Source organism: Sminthopsis crassicaudata, chromosome 4 (assembly GCF_048593235.1).
Source record: "Sminthopsis crassicaudata isolate SCR6 chromosome 4, ASM4859323v1, whole genome shotgun sequence".
NCBI lineage: Eukaryota > Metazoa > Chordata > Mammalia > Dasyuromorphia > Dasyuridae > Sminthopsis > Sminthopsis crassicaudata.
This window is the reverse complement of record NC_133620.1, coordinates 79,695,636-79,719,879: the sequence shown is the minus strand read 5'-3', so window position 1 is coordinate 79,719,879 and position 24,244 is coordinate 79,695,636.

Sequence of the window (24,244 nt, the reverse complement as noted above, 5' to 3'; positions counted from 1 at the left end):
TTCATACAGAGTAACAGTAAAATGTTGGAGCAGGATCTATTATGCTTCAAATACAGCCAGAAAAGCAGGGGTAGCCATCCTTATCTCAGATCAAGCAAAAGCAGAAGTTGATCTAATTAAAAGAGATAAAGAAGGAAACTATATCCTACTAAAAGGTAGCATGAACAATGAAGCCATATCAATACTATACATATATGCACCAAGTTATATAGCATATAACTTTCTAAAGGAAAAGTTAAGAGATTTGCAAGAAGAAATAGACAATAAAACTATAATAGTGGGAGATCTCAACCTTGCACTCCCAGATTTAGACAAATCAAACCACAAAACAAATAAGAAAGTAATTAAAAAAGTAAATAGAACATTAGAAAAACTAGGTTATGATAGCCCTTTGGAGAAAAGTGAATGGCAATAGAAAGGAATATACTTTCTTCTCAGCAGTTCATGGATCCTATAGAAAAACTGACCATATATTATGACATAAAGATCTCAAAATTAAATGTAGGAAGGCAGAAATAAATAAATGCCTTCTAATCAGATTAGAATGCAAGAAAAGCTATATTCAGTAAAAAGTTAGGGGTAAATAAACCAAAAAGTAATTGGAAACTGAATAATCTCATCTTAAAGAATGACTGGGTGAAACAGCAAATTATAGAAACAATTAATACTTTCACCCAAGATAATAAAAATGATGAGACATCATACTAAAATCTGTGGGATGCAGCTAAAGCAGTAATAAGGGGAAATTTTATATATTTAGAGGCTTATTTGAACAAAATAGACAAAGAGAAAATTAACAAATTGGGCTTGCAACTTAAAAAGCTAGAAAAAGACCAAATTAAAACCCCCCAACCAAAAATCAAACTTGAAATCCAAAAATTAAAAGGAGAAATCAATAATATTGAAAGTAAAAAAAAATATTGAATTAATAAATAAAACCAAGAGTTGGTTTTATGAAAAAGGCAATAAAATATATAAACCTTTGGTAAATCTGATCAGGAAAAGGAAAGAGGAAAATCAAATTTTTAGTGTTACAAATGAAAAGGGGGATCTTTCCACCAATGAAGAGGAAATTAGAGAAATAATAAGGCGTTACTTTGCCCAACTTCATGCCAACAAATTTGATAATTTAAGTGAAATGGATGCCTTCCTCCAAAAATATAGGCTTCCTAGATTAACAGAGGAGGAGATAAATTGCTTAAATAATCCCATTTCAGAAAAAGAAATAGAACAAGCTATTAATCAACTCCCCAGGAAAAAATCCCCAGGACAAGATGGATTTACATGTGAATTCTACCAAACATTTAAAGAACAATTAGCCTCAATGGTATATAAACTATTTGAAAAAATAGGAGATGAAGGAATCCTACCAAACTCCTTTTATGACATGCTACTGATACCTAAACCAGGTCAATCGAAAACTGAGAAAGAAAACTATAGACCAATTTCCTTAATGAATATTGATGCTAAAATCTTAAATAAGATATTAGCAAAAAGACTTCAGAAAAGCATCCCCAGGATAATACACTATGATCAAGTAAGATTTATACCAGGAATGCAGGGCTGGTTTAATATTAAGAAAACTATTAGTATAAGTGACCATATTAATAATCAAATTAATAAAAACCATATGATCATCTCAATAGATGCAAAAAAAGCATTTGATAAAATCCAACATCCATTCCTACCAAAAAACGCTTGAGAGTATAGGAATAAATGGACTATTCCTTAGAATAATCAGGAGCATATATTTCCGACCATCAGTAAGCATAATATGCAACAGAAATAAACTGGAACCTTTCCCAGTAAGATCAGGAGTGAAACAAAGTTGCCCACTGTCTCCATTACTATTCAATATAGTACTAGAAACGCTAGCCTCGGCAACAAGAACTAAGAAAGAGATTCAATGAATTAGAGTAGGAAATGAGAAAATCAAACTATCGTTCTTTGCAGATGACAGGATGGTATACTTATAGACCCCCAATGACTCTGCTAAAAAGCTATAGAAATAATACAGAATTTTAGCAAAGTTGTAGTGTACAAAATAAATCCACATAAATCCTTATCATTTTTATATATTACCAACAAAATGCAACAGCAAGAGATACAAAGAGAAATGCCATTCCAAACAAATGTTGAGAGTATAAAATATTTGGGAATCCATCTACCAAAAAATAGTCAGGAATTATATGAGCAAAATTATAAAACACTTTCCACAAAAATAAAGTCAGATATAAATCATTGGAAAGACATTCAGTGTTCTTGGATAGGCCAAGCAAATATAATAAAGATGACAATACTCCCCAAACTCATCTATTTATTTAGTGCTGTACCAATCAGACTCTCAAGAAACTACTTTAATGACCTAGAAAAAATAACAACAAAATTCATATGTAAGAATAAAAGGTCGATAATTGCAAGGGAACTAATGAAATAAAGTCAGATGAAGGTGGTCTAGGTGTACCTGATCTAAAGCTATATTACATAGCAGCAGTCACCAAAACCATTTGGTATTGGCTAAGAAATAGATCAGTCGATCAAGGGAACAGATTAGATACAAAGGACAAAAAAGGGTATATCTATAGCAATCTAGTCTTCAACAAACCCAAAAATACCAACATTAGGGATAAAAATGTATTATTTGGAAAAAAACTGTTTGGAAAACTGCAAATTAGTATGGCAGAAATTAGATATGGATCCACACTTAATACCATATACCAAGATAAGATCAAAATGGGTCCATGATTTAAGCATAAAGAATGAGATCATAAATAGATTAGAGGAACAGAGAATAGTCTACCTCTCAGACCTGTGGAGGAGGAAGGAATTTCTGACCAGAGGAGAACTAGAGATCATTATTGATCACAAAATAGAAGATTTTGATTACATCAAACTAAAAAGTTTCTGTACAAATAATACTAATGCAAACAAGATTAGAAGGGAAGTAACAAATTGAGAAAATATTTTTAAACTTAAAGGTTCTGATAAAGGTCTCATTTCCAAAATATATAGAGAACTGACCCTAATTTATAAGAAATCAAACCATTCTCCAATTGATAAATGGTCAAAGGTTATGAACAGACAATTCTCAGATTATGAAACTGAAATTATGTCCACTCATATGAAAGAGTGTTCTAAATCACTACTGATCAGAGAAATGCAAATTAAGACAACTTGTTGATATCACTACATACCTGTCAGATTGGCTAAGATGACAGGAACAAAAAATGAGGAATGTTGGAAGGGATGTGGGAAAACCGGGACACTGATACATTTTTGGTGGAGCTATGAAAGAATCCAACCATTCTGGAGAGCAATTTGGAACTATGCCCAAAAATTATCAAACTATGCATACCCTTTGATCTAGCATTGCTGCTATTGGGCTTATATCCCAAGGAAATACTGAGGAGGCGAAAGGGACCTGTATATGCGAAAATGTTTCTGGCAGCTCTTTTCATAGTGGCTAGAAACTGGAAGATGAATGGATGTTCATCAATTGGAGAATGGTTGGGTAAATTATGGTATATGAAGGTTATGGAATATTATTGCTCTGTAAGAAATGACCAGCAGGAGGAATACAGAGAGGCTTGGAGAGACTTACATGAACTCATGCTGAGTGAAATGAGCAGAACCAGAAGATCGCTGTACACTTCAATGCTGTATGAAGATGTATTCTGATGGAAGTGGATATCTTCAACATAAAGAAGATCTAACTCACTTTCAGTTGATCAATGATGGACAGAAATAACTACACCCAGAGAAGGAACACTGGGAAGTGAATGTAAATTCTTAGCACTATTGTCTCTCTACCCAGGTTACTTATACCTTCGGAATCTAATACTTAATGTGCAATAAGAAAATGGTATTTAAACACATATATTGTTTCTAGGTTATATTGTAACACATGTAAAATGTATGGGATTGCCTGTCATCAAGGGGAGGGAGTAAAGGGAGGGATGGGATAATGTGGAAAAATGAATACAAGGGATATTGTTATAAAAAATTATTCATTCATATATACTGTCAAAAATTATAAATAAAATTTAAAAAAAAGAACAATTAATGTCAATAGTTGGCAAATTATTTGGAAAAATAGGAAAAGGATTTCCATCACATTCCTTTTATGATACAGGTTTGGTGTTGATATCAAAACAAGATATGGTCAAAACAGAGAAAAAATTATACACAATTTTTCCTAGTGAGTATTGAATCAAAAACTTTAAAAATATATTATCAAAGAGATTACAGAAAATTATCACCAGGCTAATACAACATGAACAAGTGAAATTTATACCAGGAATTCAGGGCAGGTTCAATATTAGGAAAACTATTAGCATAATTGACTATATCAATAACTAAACTAACAAAATCATATGATTTTCTCAATAGATACATAAAAAACATTTCATACAATCCAACACCTATGTCTATCAAAATCACTGGACAGTATCTGAATAGTTTTCCTTAAAATCATCAGTAGTATTTATTTAATATCAACAATCATCATATGTAATTGGGATAAATTGGAACTATTCACTCTTTTTAAAAAGCATTTTAAAAGTCAAAAAGACTATATTTTGTTCTTTTAATTTTTTTTTATTATAGCTTTTTATTTAGAAGTTATATGCATGGGTACTTTTCCAGCACTGACAATTGCGAAGCCTTTTGTTCCAATTTTTCCCCTCTTTTCTCCCATCTCCCTTCCCCAGAAGGTAGGTTGACCAATACATGTTACATTATGTTAAAGTATAAATTAAATACAATATATGTATACATGTCCAAACAGTTATTTTGCTGTACAAAAAGAATTGAACTTTGAAATAGTGTACAATTAGCCTGTGAAGGAAATAAAAAATGCAGTTGGACAAAAATAGGGGTATTGGGAACTCTATGTAGTGGTTCATAGTCATTTCCCAGAGGAACTATACACTCTTGATTTCAAGGGTGAAACAAGGTTGCCTCCTGTTAGGGGAATTCCTCTCTCTTCAAGATATGCCATGTAGCCTGAATGCCATTTCACCTTGGCAGGATTGGGCCCAGGAGGGAAAAGGGGGCTTGGCTTCTTAGACAAAAGATTGTGGCTGGCAGGAGTTAAGAAACAGCTATACATTTCTTGAGATGGCAAGGGATGTGTCCTCTTGCTGGATCTCCTTTAAGAAATGCAACATTAACTCCACAAGTCTCCTTTCTGTGGCTCCACCCATGGAAATGTTGAGTGGGTGAGCAAAGGTAATTCCAGAAGAGATGAAGCATAAATAGACAGCTATGAGCAGAATTCACTTTCTTATTTCCTGCTGCCCCCACTGAGAAGATGACTGAATAAAGACAGACTGTTTGCACCTCCTGATGTGTTTGTCTTCATGTTTATCCAGATAGGCTCCTAAGACTGATGTGTGTGGCCCTGGAAGCCTAGAGTTGTGTAGCTGAAAAGTAGGCACAGCCTATTATTATCATAATTATTCAATGTTATATTAGAAATACTATATTTGGCATTAAGAGAAGAAAAAGAGATTGAAGGAATTAGAGTTGGTGATAAGAAGACCAAATTATCACTCTTTGCAGATGATATGGTAGTATACTTACATAATTCTGGAGATTCAACTAAAAAAGTGCTAGAAACAATTCATAACTTTAGCAAAATTGCTGGTGCAAAATTAATCCACCTTAATCATCAGCAGTTGTATATGTTGCCAACAAAGTCCAGCAGGAAGATTTGCAAAGAGAAGTTCCATTTAAAATAACTGTAGATAATGGAAACTATTTGGGAGTCTACCTACCAAGGCAAATCTAGGAAGTATATGAATACAATTGCAAACCATTTTATTTTCTGTTTTAAAATTTTGTTAAAACTTTTTTTATTTACAAAGCATATGCATGGATAATTTTTCAACATTGACCCCTGGAAAGCTTTCTGTCCCAAATTTTCCTCTCCTACCCACTCCCTCCCCATGATGACAGGTAGTCCAATATATTAAAAATGTTAAAATGTATGTTAAATTATATATATATATATATATATATATATATATATATATATATATATATATACAATTATCTTGCTGCATAAGAAAAATCAGATCAAAAAGAAAGGAAAAAAAACTGGAAAGAAAATGAAATGTAAACAAACCACAACAGAGAGAGTGTGAATGCTACATTGTAGTCCACATTCAGGTCTTTCATGGTCCTCTCTCTGGGGAACAAGTAGAACTGGTTTGAATCACCTCATTGTTGAAGAGAGCCATGTTCATCAGAATTGATCATCAAATCGTCTTGTTGGAAAACATTTTCAACACAAAGCCATATTTAATCAATATTAAAAATATCAAGCATTCATTGGTAGGCCAAGCTAATAAAGTGAAATTTAAAATACTACTAAAATTAGTCTATTTATTCAATACCATACCAATCAAACTTCCAAAAATTATTTTACAGAACTAGAAAAACATAATAGCAAAGTTCATCTGGAAGAACAAATGGTCAAGAATATCAAGGGAATTAATGAAAAAAATGCAAATGAAGATGACCTAGTTGTACTAGACCTAAAACTATTTTATAAACTATCATTCATCAGAACCATTTGGTCAAATAGAGTAGTTAATCAGTGGAATAGTTTATATTCACAACACACAATTGTCAATGACTTTAATAATCCAGTTTTTGATAAATGCAGTGACCCCAGCTTCTGGGATAAGTACTCACTATTTGACAAAAATTGCTGGGAAAATTGGAAATCACTATGGAAAAATAGCCATTGTCCCAAATTTAACACCATATACCAAGATAAGGTGGAAATGGGTTTATGATTTAGATTTAGAGTGATACTATAAGCAAATTAGAAGAACAAAGCCTAGTCTACCTCTCAGATCTGTGGAAAAGGAAGGAATTTGTGAACAAAGAAACACTTGAGTACATTATTGAATGCAAAATGGATAATTTTGATTATATTAAGTTAAAAACTTTTTTATATAAACAAAACCAATGCAGGCAAGATTAGAAGGGAAACAATAATCTAGGAGAAAATGTTTACATCCATGGCTACTGATAAAAACCTCATTTCTAATATATAGAAAGAATTGACTCAACTTTATAAGAATTCAAGCCATTCTCCAATTGATTAATGATCAAAAGATATGAACAAATAATTTTCAGATGAAGAAATTAAAATCATTAATCGTCATATGAAATATGCTGTAAATAACTAGTTTAAGAAAGTGCAAATTAAGACAATTCTGAGGTATCACTGAACACCTCTCAAAGATGATAGGATAAGATAATGACTCCTTCTTTCCTTATTTAAAAAAAAAATTGTTTGCAAAGTTTTTGAATTAATTGCTCTTTAAATAATTGGTAGAATTCACATGTAAATCTATCTGGCCCCAGACATTTTTTTAAAAAGTTGATTAGTAGCTTGTCCAATATCTGTTTCTAAAATGGAACTATTTCAATAATTTATTTCCTCTTCTGTTAATCTGGGCTATCTATACTTTTATAAATATACAGCCATGTCAGCTAACTTATCAAATTTGTTGGGCAAAATAAATTGTAATAATTGTTTTAATTTATCCTTTATTGATAGAAAGTTCTCTATTTTCATTTTTGATCCTAACAATTTGATTTTCTTCTTTCTTTTTTCTAATCAAATTAAATAAAGATTTGTATACTTTGTTGTTTTTTCATAAAATCAACTTTTAGTTTTGTTTATTAATTCAATACTTGTGGGTTTTTTTTTTACTTTCAATTTTATTAATTTCTGCTTTTATTTTCACAAATTCAAATTTGGTATTTAATTGGGCTTTAAAAAAATGTTCTTTTTCTGTTTTTTTAAGTTGCAAACCCAATTCTTTGATCTTTTCTTTCTCTATTTTATGTAAATAAAATTATGTAAATGTAAATATGAAGAGTTATAAAATTTCTCCTAAGAACTATTTTGACTGCATCTCATAAATGTTAGTATGCTTTTTTCATTACTATCATTTTCTTTGATGAAATTATTGATTATGCCTATGATTTGCTGATTTACCCACTCATTCTTTAGAATTAGATCATTTAGTTTCTAGTTAATTGTTGGTCTGTGTTCCCCTTTCTCTTTATTGCATATAATTTTTATTGCATCATGATCTGAAAAAAATGCATTTACTATTTCTACCTTTCTGAATTTGATTTTGAGTTTCAATTGCCTTAATACATGGTCAGTTTTTATATAGGTTCCATGTACTGCTGAGAAAAACTATATTTCTTTCTGTCAGAATCTTCTTCACTAGCAATTGCTTTAGATTCTTTTGGGGCTGTTGCTGCTGACTGGCTTCCTTCTGGTACAAATGCAGAGTTTTTCTGGTGTTCAGCATCTCTCTATCTGCCTTTTGTTTATGTAGCTGTTTTCAGAAATCCTTCTAGGAATCTGACCACAAGCACTCTTTTCTGCCCTGGAGCTATTAGATGTGTCCCTGTTCCCTTGGCACTGTAAGATTTAGTGTGCTGGACTGATCTGGGTCTTGCTGGCTGGGGCTGCACTGAGACTGCCCATAAAACTTCCAACTCTTTGCCATAGATCCTCCCCACTGACCTTCAGAGATCTCCCTGATGTCCCAGGGCTGAGAGTTCCAGAAGTCTCCAGCACTGCTATTGATTCCAAGGTCCTGCCTCTGATGCTGGGGTCTGGGTTGGTGCTGGGGCCAAGGTCAGGCCTATGTTGGGATTGCACACTGGGTTCCCACTTTGGTTCCAAGGACAATTTCTGCTGATCTTCCAGCTCTGCTTTGGTGTTTTTGGCCTGAGAGATCCACAAACCACCAGTACTGCCACAGATTCAGAGGTTGGGCTGGGCCAGGGCTGAAACTGAGTCTGGGACTACATGTTGGATTCCCACCCATGTCATTAAACTTTTCTGCTGAGCTTCTAACTTGCCTTCACTGCAAAATGTTCTACTCCATCTTTTAGCGTGTTCTAATGCTCTACAATTTGTTTAGTCATTATTGAAGGAATGTGGAGCAGTTTAGGAAAACATTAGAAATATTTCTGCCTTTACTCACCATCCTGGTTCCACTCCCAGTTTTTTTTAAGCTAAGGTTTTTAGCAGTTCTCACTTTGACCTTTTTCTTCTTTACTTTCTCTTTCTATGGATGCTAGGTCCAAAGCAATGCAAATGTTGATCACTTCTAGGGGAAATATAGCAGTAATCATGAGGTCTTCTGACCTTAGAGTGCTAATGTATAACAATTTGTCAATAATCCTAAAGCTTTCTGGCCTTAGGAATATAATAACATATTTCTTCCCCTAGACTTTAGGGAAGATATAGCAGTACTCCTGCAATCCCCTGACCTTAGAATGCTATTGTTCTAATAAACTATCAATGATACTAAAATCTTCTAGCCTTTGGAATACTATAGTATAGTCATACAAACATTATTAACTGTGAGCTAGACAATTTGTCAGTAATAACCAAGTTCTTCAGACAATACTGAGTAGGACATTCCTCAAATATACATTTAACCATAAAATTAATAAATAAATAACATAATAACATGAAGTTCTTGTGTCTCTAACTTTGTCGTATAAATTTATCTTCTTTCTTCCAGTTTTTTGCTAAATATTTTTGGAACTTAGACTACTTCAATTGTTGTTACAATATAATAAACTTTGCCCTTCCATTTAGAGATGAGTTCAAGCCTTCAAAATGTTTTGTAATGTCTTGTGATACCAGTCTGTCCCAGTCTTATGAGGTCTCCTTTTGACCCTCAACAAAACTCCACAGGATAGCTTTCTTTCTTTAGGACTGTATTTTAAACCCAAATGATCCTGGCTCTTGTAATTTAGTTACCCACAGGTTCCAGGCCAAGTCCTACTTGCTCTTTGTTTGGGCCTTGATGGCTTCTGGGTGACTGTAAATACCATTTTTTTCCCTGTTTGGGCCAGAGACCCTTAAGGTCCTTACCTCTCAGATTAATATATTTTTTGACTAGGTGGAAATGACTATTTTTTCCCCTCATTTCTTCGTTACTCAGCTTTAACCATTCAATGGGAATTTGCCTCAGTCAATACAAATACAAATTATATAAAAACAGAAATATTTTGATAATTTATTATTTGACAGAAGGTCTTTAGAAAAAGTCACATTTGTGTACCACAAAAACAGGGGAAAGACACCCTTGTCAACTAAAAATTTCTCCTGTGGTTCCAAGGCCACAACACTGTCTTGTTCAAAAGAATGGATCCACACTCCCATGATTCAATTCACTCTGGATGCCAGTTAAAATCACTCAAGAATTCTTTTTAGAATGCTTTCTTGACAGAGTAAGCATTAACTCCATCAGTTCTCATCTGGGAATCAGACAGTGTTTAAATTACATAGTTGCTGTCTGGAATAGCATTTAAACTTAGTTTTGTCAAAGTGTCCCTCCAGACTCTCAAAATTGACATTTGACTCTCAAGACTCCCATTTTCTTATTCTGCTAAGACAGTTAACGGTAAACTCTCACAGACTCTTTTTGCATGAGTTAACCATACTTTCTCATAGACTCCTTCTCTATGACAGTTAACTCTCCAAGTCTCTTCAGGAAATAAGTTCGCTCATTTCTTTTTCAATGCCTCACTCAGGCATGTTTGTCTTGAGATTTAATTGTCATTATATTATTTTCTTATGTTTTAAATATATTATATCCACTGAATAAATATGAACTTAAAACTGACAAAGCATATTTCACACTGTTCCCAAAGGGCTATGTAACTTTTTGATCCAGCAGTATCACGACTGACTCTGTATTCCAAAGAGCGCATAAATGAGGGAAAAAGATCACATGTGCAAAAATGTATATAGCAGGTCTTAATGTGTTTGTAAGAAACTGGAAACTGAGTTAATGCCCATCAATTGTGGAATGACTGAATAAATTATGGTATATGCATATAATGTAATATGCATAAGAAATTATGATCAAGCTTATTTCAGAAAAGCCTAGAAAAATAACATGAAATGATGCTGAATAAAGTAAGCAGAAATGGAAAAGTATTGTACACAGTAGCAGCAAGATTTCATGATAATCAAGTATAAGACTTAGTTCTTCTCAGCAATGCAAATCCAAGATAATTCTAATAGAATTGATATGGAAAGTGCCACCTACATACAGAAAGAGAACTATGGAGACTGAATGCAAGTTGAACCATATATTTCCATTTTTTGTTTATTTTTTCTTTCTCATATTTTCCCCTTTGGTTCTGATTTTTATTTCTTAACATGATTAATATAGAACATGTTAAAAACTATTTTATATGTATAATCTCTAGCAGATTATTTGCTACCTTGGAAAGGGCTAAGAGGAGGGAGGGGTGAAGAAAGAAATTTGGAACTCAAAATTTTACAACACATGAATGTTGAAAACTATCTTTACTTGTAATTGGAAAAAATGAAATACACTTATATATACAAAAAGATAAAACATTTCACATAGCAATTCTCTGAGGTAGAAAGTAAAAGTACTGCCCCCAGTTTACATAGAAAAAAGCCAAGTTCAAGCCATAATTGCATAAGAAGAAGCAGAGTCAGGAGTTCAAGCAAGATTTCTTGATTTTAAATACAGTGGCCATTGCATTGTTTTAATTCCTTTAAATCATGATTAGCTTCAACAAAAAGTATAAGTAAAATCTCATATATTTCATGATTGTCATTCACAGGTGAAACTTTCATATCAAATTTAACTTATAGCTATGAAAAATAAAACTATATGATTGCTACCTAAAATGGCAGTCTGAACAAAGGCAGAAAAATAAGCTTCCCCAAACTTATTCCAACAAAAGTGAAAAGTAGAAATGGATATTTGTTCCAAATCAAATAATAATGAATAAATTAAACAAGAACAAAAAAAAAAACTACAAGTGATTTCTTCAAATTCAGAATTATACACAAATTCAGCAAGAAGTTTATAAGCACTAAGAGGGCCAGCTTCAATGTCAGCACATGCAAGCAAGATAGCACACTTTGATGCTAATTAGAGAATATCCAGAGAGATTCATAGACTATATAGTTTGTGTCCATATCTAAAAACAACCATAAACCCTGTATAAGAGGGAAAACATTACACTTGCTAAGTGACATCATGATATACTTAAAGAATCCTAGAAAGTTAATCCAAAAACCAACTCAAAATAATTAACAGCTTTAGCAAAATTTCAGGATATAAAATAAACATACTCAATCTTCAGCATGTCTATATATTACTGACAAAGTCTCATCAGCCAGAGATAGGAAGAGAAAGTCCATTTAAAACAATTATAGACTAAATAAAATGTTTGATCATCACCTCCCAAGGCAAACCTAGGAACTATATGAACACAATTACAAAACACTTCTCAAATCTAAACAACTGGAAAAAAATATAAATTGCTCATGGGTTGGCTAACCTATTGTAATACAAATGACAATTTTGCCTAAATTGGTCAACTTGTTCAGTGCTGTAGCAATCAAACTGACAAAAATATTTTAGAGAGCTAGAAAAAAATAGTAACAAAAGTCATCTAGATGAACAAAAGTTCAAAATATAAAAGTAATTAATGATAAATGATGGCTTAGCAGTACAAGCAGCAATCAACAAAATCATTTACTACTGGCTAAGAAATAGAATGAGGGTATCATTGGAATATATTAGATACAGATGATGCAATAATCAGTGCCTACAATAATCTAGTATTTTATAAACTCCCAAACTCGAACTTCCAAATTTGACAAAAATTGCTGGGATCACTGGAAAGTAATATGTTAAAAACGTAGCATAGACCTACATTTCACACTCCATACCATAATAAGGCCAAAATGGGTGCATGATTTGGACATAAAGTGATAACATAAGCAAATTTGGACAGCAAGGGATAATTTACCTCTCAGACCATTGGAGAAGGGGGAATTTATGATCAAATAATAACTACAGAACATTATGAAAGGAAATTGGGCAACCTTAATTATATTAATTTTTTTTTCAAAAACAAAACCAACAGATACAAGATTAAAAGTGAAGTGCAAAGTTGGGAAAAACTTTTTACCACCATTGCTTCTGATAAAAGTCTCTTTTATAAAATACATAGAGAACTGTGTCAAATGTATAATATACAAGTAATTTCCCAATTGATAAAGTCAAAAGATATGAACAGATAATTTTCAAATGACAAAATTAAAACTATCTATAATCATATGAAAAATGTTCTAAATCACTCTTGAATAGAGAAATGCAAATTAAAATTACTCTGAGGTGCTTAACTAAGATGACAGGAAAAGATGATAACTGTTATAGGGAATGTGGGAAAACTGGGACACTAATGCATTGTTGGTAGAGTTGTGAAATGATACAACCATTCTGGAGAGCAATTTGGTACTATGTTCAAATGGATATAAAACTTGCATACCCTTTGATCCAGCGGTGCTACTACTGGATGTGTAGTCCAGGGAAATCATAAAGGAAGTAAAAATACCTATATGTGCAAAAATGTTCATAGCAGCTGTTTTTGTAGTGGCAAAGAATCAGAAAATGACTAGATGCCCATCAGTTGGATAATGGTTGAATAATAGGTGTTATATGAAGGTAATGGATTATTATTGTTCCATAAAAATGCTTAACAAGCTTATTTTAGAAAGTCCTGGAAAGATTTATATGAGCTGAAATTGAAATTGAGAGAAGTTAAGAGAAACAAGCAGAACCAGGAATACATTGTAAACAAAAACACCTATTTCAGAATTTTTCTGAGAATTAACTGAGGTAATGGATAAAGAAATATATGAAGTAATATGAACTTTAAAGATGATACAAATGCCAAATTATTTTATTATTATTATTATTATTATTATTATTATTCCTAATTAAAGTAAAGAGTAGCTATGTGACAGAGTGAATATAGTAAGGTGCTTAAAGTCAGGAAGATTTATGTTCATGAGTTCAATCTGGCCTCAGAATTTGCTAGCTGGGTGCCCTGGACAAATTACTTAATCCCATTTGCCTAAACTCCTCATTTGTAAAATGAATTAGAGAAGGAAATGGCAAAACACTTCAATACTTTTGTTAAGAAAATCCCAATATAAATGTTATGGGATATTATTGCTCTGTAAGAAATGACCAGCAGGATGAACACCTTTGATAATAAAGCAAAATCATAAGCTAATGGAATTCAATTTTATCTCCAAATTCAAATTACAACAATAATGCTTGAGTTTGTTGTATATGAACCTATTCAATCCTAATAATTTTCTAATTTTGTTTAACTGTAAAACTTTCATTTTTATTCACAGGTGTTATGGTTCATAGAACATGAAATATATGGTTTTTTTTTGTCTACTCATCAATTTATCATTTCTGTTTATGTGTATCTTTTTATCTGTCTATTCAAGTATATGTAGGAAGGATGGTTGAACATATATTTGTAATTAAGTTATATAGGTAGAAACAGATAAATGTCTATATATTCATATATGAATAGAAAATTACCCTAGCACAATGTCTATTCAAAGGCATCAAAACAGTGAAATAAGAATCGTCATTATAGTTATCCATGGTATAAGAGTATTCAAGATTCTTGACACATAATTGAGGTTTTTTTCTTCTATTTCACTGCTTTTTGGTCCCTCTAGTTTCTGTGCTGTTTTTCTAAGAATTAAACTGACAGTAGTTGGTGATAATTTTTCATTTATTTCCTATTTTTAAGAATTGGTTAACAATACACTTCATTTTTTTTTTCATGGAGAAGAAAGATGTAATTGTGTCTTGTCACTAAATGATACAGATGTCAATTAACATCATAATATGGGCCAGAAATATTTACACTGAATATAAGGGATAATTTTTTTTTCTTTTTTTCTTTTATTAATTGTATAATTTTTGACAGTATATATTCATGAGTAATTTTTTTATAAAATTATCCCTTGTATTCACTTTTACAGATTTTCCCCTCCCTCCCTCTACTCCTTCCCCTAGATGACAGGCAATCTAATACATTTTACAAGTGTTACAGTATAACATAGATATATGTGTGTAAATCCAATTTTCTTAGTGCACGTTAAGTATTGGATTCCAAAGGTATAAGTAACCTGGGTAGATAGACAGTAGTGCTAATATTTTACATTCAATTCCCAGTGTTCCTTCTCTGGATGTAGTTGTTTCTGTACATCATTGATCAGCTGGAAGTGAGTTGGATCTTCTTTATGTTGAAGATATCCACTACCATCAGAATATATCTTCATACAGTATTGTTGCTGAAGTGTATAGTGATATTCTGGTTCTATTCATTTCACTCAGTATCAGTTCATGCAGACCCCTAATTCTGATTGAATGTAGTTTTTATTGCATTGTGATCTGAGAAGAAGGCATTTATTATTTCTGCCTTCCTGCATTTAATTTTGATATTTTTATGTCCTAATATATGGTCTATTTTTGTATAGCTTCCATGACCTACTGAGAAGAAAGTATATTCCTTTCTATTGCCATTCTGTTTTCTACAAAGGTCTATCATACCTAGTTTTTCTAATGTTCTATTTACTTTTTAAATTTCTTTCTTATTTGTTTGGTGGTTTGATTTGTCTAAATCTGAGAGTGCAAGGTTGAGATCTCCCACTGTTATAATTTTACTGTCTATTTCTTTTTGCAACTCTCTTAACTTTTCCTTTAGAAAGTTAGATGCTATATCACGTGGTGCATATATGTTTAGTATTGATATGACTTCATTGTTTATGCTACCTTTTAGCAGGATATAGTTTTCTTCATTATCTCTTTTAATTAGATCAATTTCTGCTTTTGCTTGATCTGAAATAAGGATGGCTACCCATGCTTTTTTGGTTTTACCTGAACCATAATAGATTCTGCTCCAATCTTTTGCCTTTACTGTGTATGTATCTCCCTGCTTTAAGTGTGTTTCTTGTAAACAACATATTGTAGGGTTCTGACTTTTGATCCAGTCTGCTATCCATCTCCATTTGAGGGGATAGTTCATCCCATTCACATTTCCAGTTAAAATTACTAATTCTGTATTTCCTGCCATCATAATATCCCCAGATTATGCTTTTTTCCCTTGACCCCCTGAACCCCTTCCCAAATATTTAATTTATAGACCCCACTTGTGACGTGTAGCCCTCCCTTTTTAGTATCCCTCCTCCCCTTTCCAAGTCCCTTCCCTTATTCACCTTTTCCTTTTCTCTTTTCCTCTCCCGCCTTTTAATGAGGTGAGAGAAAATTCTCTGACAAAACAAATATGTCAATTATTTACTCTTTGAGCCTCTTCTGATGAGAGTCAGATTCACACAATGTTTCTCCCCCTCTATAATTTCCCTCAATATTTTCTATGGTTCTTCCTGGGATGTAGTTTCCCTCTTTTTATCACTCTTTCCCCTTTTTCTGATACTACCCCCTTCCCTTTACTGCTCCCCCCCTTTTGTTTTATATCAGTAAAATCAAATTATCCATGCGGACTTTTTATATATCCACAACAGAGATACAATTCTCAAGAATTCTTTTTACCTTTTTCTGTTTCTTTTCAGTCTTTGTAGACCAAAATTTTTGTTTAAGTCTGGTTTTTTTTTAGAAACAAATGGAATTCCTATGTTTCATTAAATGACCATCTTCTTCTATTGAAGAAAATGCTAAACTTAGCTGGGTAGTTTATTCTTGGTTGCAATCCTTGTTCTTTTGCCTTTCAGAATATCAGTTTCCAGGCCCTTCGATCTTTTAATGTGGAGGCAGCCAGATCTTGAGTGACCCTTATTGTAGCCCCTTGATATTTTAATTGCTTTTTTCTAGCTGCTTGCAATATTTTTCCTTTATTTGGTAGTTCTGCAGCTTAGCCACAATGTTCTGTGGAGTTCTTTTTTAGGGTCTTTTTCAGAAGGTGTTTGATTAATTCTTTCAACATCTATTTTCCCATCTGATTCTATTATCTCTGCACAGTTATCTTTGAGGATTTCCTGTAAAATAGAATCTAGGCTCTTTTTTTGATCATAGTTTTTAGGAAGTCCAATGATCCTCAGATTATCTCTCCTAGATCTATTTTCCAGGTCTATAGATTTTCCTAGTAGGTATTTGACGTTATTCTCCAGCTTTTTTTTTTTTTTTTTTTTTTTTTTTTTGGTTTTGTTTTGTTTTGTTTTGTTTTGTTTTGTTTTGTTTTGTTTGACTGATTCTTGGGTTCTCAATGAATCAATCATTTTTATTTGTTCCATCCTGATTTTTAATGAGTGATTTTCTTCATTCACATTTTTTAGTTCTTTTTGTATATGCCCAATTGAGTTTTTAAATGAATTATTTTCTCTATTGAATTTTTTTCCATTTCCCTAATTTTTTTAGAGAGTTATTTTCTTTTTCCAATTCAGAAATTCTACTTTCCTGTGATTTTTTTAACCTTTTCTAATTCACAAATTTTGTTTCCCTTGATCTCCTGTGAATTCTTTATTTTTTCCAACTCAAATTTCAGGACATTGTTATTCTCTATCAAAGCTTCTCTTTCCTTTTCCTATTTTTCTTCAAACTCCCTTAATTTTTAATAGTCTTTTCTAGGAGAGAGTTATATGATGGGAGGCAGGTATCATTCCCCTTTAGGCAGTCATCTGCTGACTCTCTTCTGTTAACTTCCTCGGGTTTGAATACCTGCTCTTTCTCTGTGTAGAAGGAATCAATAGTTCTCTTTAGCTTTTTACTCATTGTTAAAAATGTTTTGGGGTCTCCCCTTGGGGTAAGAAGTTTATTTATTTACTTATTTACCAGCTTCCTCCCAGACTGACTGGATGCAGAGGCTCCTGTTCCTGAGCTAGGAGATGGTTCTGGGATAGAGTTCCCCTCCCCCCTCCCTGGAAATGCCATAGAGATGATACAGATGCACTCTGAGGGTTGCCCAGTGAAGGACCCCGCTGTGTGTCCTAGTGCCTTCTCTGAGGTTTAAGACTGAACAGCAAAAGCAACACAAAGCCTGTCCAATGCATCCTGTTGTGCATGGATATCACCAGCTGATGTGAAAAGCCCCTGTGCTCAAACTTGAAGTGTCTGCCTGGAACTGTGGTCCCTACTTCAAAGGTTCTGCTTCTCTGGGGGTTCTGCTTCTCTGAGAATTCCACAGCTGCTATAGTTCCCCAGCCTCAGACCAAGACTGGCCCTATGTGGATTAGATGTTTCCTCAGGCTGTGTCCCTTCTGTTCAAGCTCTTAAATACCCCAAGATGAAGCCCCGAAAAGCAGAAGGCGGCTTCACGGCCATGCCCAAGATCTGTTAGGTCACTTCCACATTGGGGTGGTTCTAGGATCTAGCTTTATATTTTAAAATGGCTTACTTTCTCTTCTGAACTGTTGTTTAGAACTAACAGCCTGTGTCAGGTTTCTCTATCTCAGTGGCTTCTCTGATCCCAGAGTTTTCCCCAGCCCTATCGGCACAGTGTGCTAGCACCTAACCATCTGTGCGGGCCTTTGTTCTTCCTCCCCTTGCAACTGACTTTTTCTGTAGAGACTCCAAATTCTCTTCAGCTGGTATGTTGTGCTTCTAATCCTTGTGGTTTCTATCAGTCCAGAGTTATTTTTGAGGCTGATTTACCTAATTGGTAGTGAGGGAAGAAGGCAGCTTACAAATTTGCATGTATCTTCTCTGCCATCTTGGCTCTGCCTCCTATAAGGGATAATTTTTAAATTCATCAACCATTGTTGTTCTGTTTAAATAGTTTCTTGTTAGTACCTCCAACATCAAAATTTGCATACTTCCTTTATATTGATTTTGTATAAACATAGAACTTTACAACTAACCTTCCTAACTTCAAGTTTTACATCTCTTAACTCCCTATTAGACAATTTGTATAGATGCCCCAAAAACAATTTAAGCTCAATCTAAGCAATCTTAATTCACTGTATTCCTAACAACCCCTCTTGTCTTCCTAACTTCCTTATTACAGTTGAGGATATTACCAACATTCAAGTTGATCAACTTGGGAACCTTTATTCTTGTCACTTTTCCATTGTTCAAAAAGTTGTCAAATTCTCTTGTTTTTACACTAATTACATCTTTCCTAAAGACACCCTTTTGTCCAGTCTTTAACGCTATATCTATATATAGAAGATCCCCATTATCTCACACCTAAACTATTACAATACCATACAAGTTACTCTCCTTGACTCAACTCCTCCAACATTTATTGAGACATTTAATTGTCATCTTTATAAAATATAGGACTGATCATAGTATCCCTTTAGTCAATAAAGTCTTATTGTTAATTATTATCTTCAAGCTTTTAAATTCTTAACCTGATCTCTTTCAATCTTTTCAATATTCTTAAATCTTATTCCCATCCATGAACACTGGCTTCTTTGTTGTTCCTCAAAAAAATATATTCAAAAAAAGGAAATTAAACTATTATAAAAATAAATGTTGAAAATTATCTTTACATATAATAAAAATACTAATAAGTGGGAAAAAAATATATATATATACACTTTTTCCTTTGACTCTAAACCTTTCTACTAGCTATGTTACATGCCTCAAACCTCTCACTGTTCATCTTTTCTTGTTATATTCATTGATTTCTCTTTTAAGACTCAGGTAAAGTTCCAGGAAATTTTAAATCAATAAGTCTTTTCTAATGTTTAATTGTAGTGCCTTCCTTTAGAGAATGGTCCATCCTCTCTTTGTTATGTTGTATATATCTTTAATGAACATAGCCATTTACATGTTGTCCCTCCTATTATTGACTTCCCTAAAAACAGAAGTTGTCTTTTACCTTTATTTGAAGCTCCATTGATTGTTACAGTTGTGCCCACACAACATAGACACTTAGTAAAACAATTTTGTTGATTAATAAATATTAGGTAACTAATTGACAAAAAGCAACATCCAAGGACTGTTTAGATTAGATCTCTATCTATCCAATTATTGGTACATGGTCAGTACTTAATAAATGAATATTAATTAACAACCATTTAAAAAAATAAAAAAAACATGCTCAGAAACAATGTTTCTGTATTATCAGGTATCATAAAATTTTGCATTATTTTTGAATCTCTGGTAGGGACTTCCAATCCAAGCACAAATCCATTTAATGAATTATATGGAGAAAACATGCTAAAACATCTAAAAGTCATCGTTTACTTTTATTTGTTGAGATTTGTCATCTAAAATTTTTATACTCTCAATTTGAAATTGCCTGTTCAAGTTAGAATGCTAGATAAGACCTTTATTTTTTCTTTGATATTTACCTTTGCCTTGATTTGATAAGACTCATAAACCTCTAAAACACTATGATCTTCTGGAGTTACCTGGTTTTAAAAAAGTCATTAGCTAAAACATTATTATTCTCCTTCATACTTATTAATGGATCAATCTGCTTCCATGTAATTCATTATTTTTTAATATATTTGTAAAACAACTTTTAAAAAAGTTCTTAACTCATTTACTGATCATTAAGTCATTTGGAATATCTTTCCTAAGGTCCAGCAGGTAAAATGGCAAATAATCAATGATTGGCTTTGTCCGTAACTCATTATTCTCTCAAGGAAGAACATTTCAATCAATGAAAAATCATTCACACTTTTAGTAATTATCAACCATCACAAAGGCATTCATGCCATCCCTTGCCTAAGCCCTATGTTTCAATCTAAATAAATGTTAATATTGTGCAATTGTTTAAATTTTGATATTATTTATTATAGGATAAAATCAACATTTTACTAGTTCCATCCTTGAGGACTAATAGCTACTATTTATTCAAGCATTCCACTATCCTTGACTCACCAAATGAAAAACACCTATTATCTTTGAACAACCAATAAGAATAAAAATCTTGATGATGGTGATGATACTAAATAACATCACTATAAAGTCCAATTTATGACTAGAGAAAAATAGGATTCAAGATGATGCTTAGACATCTGCTCATGTACTTTAAGAATATTTAGGTAGTGGTAAAGGAATGACAAGGAGCAGACAAAGTTGTGAAATATACTGATTGAATCACTTCCCTGTTTATTATAATGTGACAGTTTGTAAGAGTTAAGAAAGTGATGAGATAAATATGTGAAATTATTGTGATGTTCAGATTGACAGAGATGATAATAAAGGAGCTGTACAATCATTTTCTTGTACCATAATAATGTATAATAGCTTGAAAAAAAAATACAAACTTCCCACCTGCTAGAATTGGTGACACTGAACAATAAAGAGTAAAATCATTAGTTCTCATGAAAAAGATAGAAGATATGCATAGTTTATTTTAATAAGCATCCATTATAACAAAATTAGAAACAGATCATACCAATTATAGTTAAAGGCTTCAAAATACTTTATGACATTGGTCTAGTCCATGAAAATTTCATGAAGTTTTTAAATGCTGTTTTTAAGAATTTATTTGTGCACTTTATCATTCTAAAATTGATTTTTTTGGGGGGGTACATGTTGCCCAGGCTCTGGACTCATTGTTGCAGCTCTAGCTCATAGTATCAGACTCAAAAGGTTGGTGTTAAATTTTCAAGCAGTTTGGTATATGAAATGATAGTTTACTTTGTTTTTGTGTTTTTCTCAACTTACCAGTTGATATGAAAATTAATTATCAAAATAGTAAGTTAAGAACAGTTACTATAAAAGATTATTCCTTAAAGTCTTTGAGAGATTATCCAAACCAATATGGTCAAAACCAGTGATGGGGTAATGGTAGTGATTCTGGAATGATCTGAAGCTTATGGTACATATGGCAAAATTGGTAAGACAGACCTTAGAAGTTCTTCTGCATCCACAAATGATATAAACAGATTTTTGGTGCAACATAATTCCAATTCATCCAGTAATTTTTGAAAGTATATGAAGTATGATCATGAGGCAACTATGTGTACTGGCCCTGAAGTTAGGGAGACCTGAGTTCAAATGAAGCCTCAAAACATTGCTACCGTTGTGACCCAGGCAATTCATTTAATCTGTATTAGGTTTAATATGATGGTGAAGTAAATAATTAACCATTCCACACTCTTTGCCAATAAAACCCCATAGCATCTTTGGTATGAAAATGATGACAAGATTAGAAGGAATCAGTTATGACGAACTGAACAAAAGCTGAACAAAAACTGAACAAAAACTGAACAAAAACTGAACAAAGACTGAACAAAGACTTTTTTGTTAAACATTTAATCTAGAATCTATGATTTACTGGTTCCCAAAGCCAAGTTCAAAACTAATTCACATCTCTATTTGAAATATCACACTTGTAGCTGATACGACTGACCTTTACAGACCATCTGCCTTAGATTTGTCCCTATGAATTCCAAATAGTTAGATAAGCTGATTGTATTTGCCTATCAAAATGTCTTTGGAAGAGTCATTCTCTTGTTGACAAATGGTTGAACAATATAAAGTCAGTTTTCAGATGAAGTAAATGATTATTTATAGCCTTGGAAAAAAAGTTCTAAATCACTATTGATTGAAGAAATGCAAATTAACATAATAATGAGGCATTAGTCCACACAAATTAGATTGCCTTATAGGGCAAAAATGGAGAATGATAAATGTTGGATAGGATATGGAAAAACCAATACACTAATATACATTGTGAATTATGAATTGTGAACTGATCAATCATTTATCTAAAGGAATTTGGAAATATTCTCAAATATTTCTAGCAGGTTTTTTTTGTGTTTTTTTTTTTTTTTTGGAAGCAAAGAAGTGGAAATTGTAGGGATATCTATTAATTGGTGTATGTCTGAATAGTTTGTGGTATCATGGTTGTAACAGAATAATATTGTGACATACAAAATGATGAACTAGATATTCTCTGAAACATTTGAGGAGACTTACATGAACTGATACAAAGTGAAATGAGAAGAACCAGGAGAATATTGTACACAGTAATAATAATATTGTAACATGATCTAAGAAAATTTTGAAGGACTAATCATAAAAATTGCCATCAATCACCATGGAAAGAAATGATGAAATCTGAATACAAACAGAAGCATACTTTTTAAACTTTATTTTTCTTGAGTTTTTGTTTTGATCTTTATTTTCTTTTGTAAAACAACCAATTTGCAAAAGGTTTGCATACTCACACATGTATGTATACTATATCAAATTACTTTTTTTCTATATGAGGGGGGGGTGAGGAAAAAGGAAGAAAATTTGGAGCCCAATTTAAAAATGAAAGTTGAGAATTGTTTTTACATGTAATTGCGGGAAAATAATATATAAAAAAACAAAAACAAGAAAGCAAAAGTAAAACCAAACCCAAAAGATTGTCTTTGGAATAAGACTCCATCACAGAGTTTGTTACCTACCCTACCCAGTTTTTTGTCATATAAAACATGTATAAGCATACCATGTATGTCTTTATCAAAGTGAATGATAATGATATTAAACAGGACAGGGCCAGTAACGGATATTGGTTGTACTCTACCGCAGACACCAAACAACATTGTCATTGAGATATTAACAAATAGGTTTGTCTCTAATTTTCTAATTCACAATTCAACCATTTCTGGATACATCATATTGCATTATCCATCTATATATCATACTCAGAACAATACATGTTTTGCCGCTTAAGTGTTAACAAAATGGATAGTTAGATTAATATGCTGTTCAAGTCTTCAAATCTTTCCCCTGTGAGTTCAGTACTAGGAACAAAACAGTTTTAAAGGGCCTAATATGTAACTGAAACTGTGCTAAGCACTTATATAAAATGATGACTGCTCAAATTTAATTGAATTTTTAATTGTGGATTTTACTGATTGAAGTATATATTATAAATAACGTGAAATCAGGAATTGCATTAAAATCTTTGCATACCACATGTTTCTTTATTAAGTATCTTCTACAAGAAACATATATGAAGGATGATTAATAAATCTCAATTGAATTCAACCTTGTCAGAAGTACTTATTTGAATGAATTGTACCATGTGAATAGGAGGATTTGAGAACACTGCTAGCAATGGAGACATTTCTAATTTGGACATTGTACTGGACTTTATCCAGAACACTGGCAATACAGTGAACATATATTTGCCCATTTTACATTTCCCTTGATAACATTGCTGAGTAGAGTTTTGAGAAAATTATCTACATGGACACAAATTTCATGGTCTTAAATATTAAATAATATGCAATATTTGAGCTTTCGGGGCGGAGCCAAGATGGCGGAGAAGAAACTCAAGACTCAGTGAATGTCCTCACTCCCTCACAACCAATTAGATAAATTAAGTCTCAGAATTAGCCCAGGACTGATAGATACCACAAGGACTGGAAGCACGACTTACCAGCTGAAGAGAATCTGGA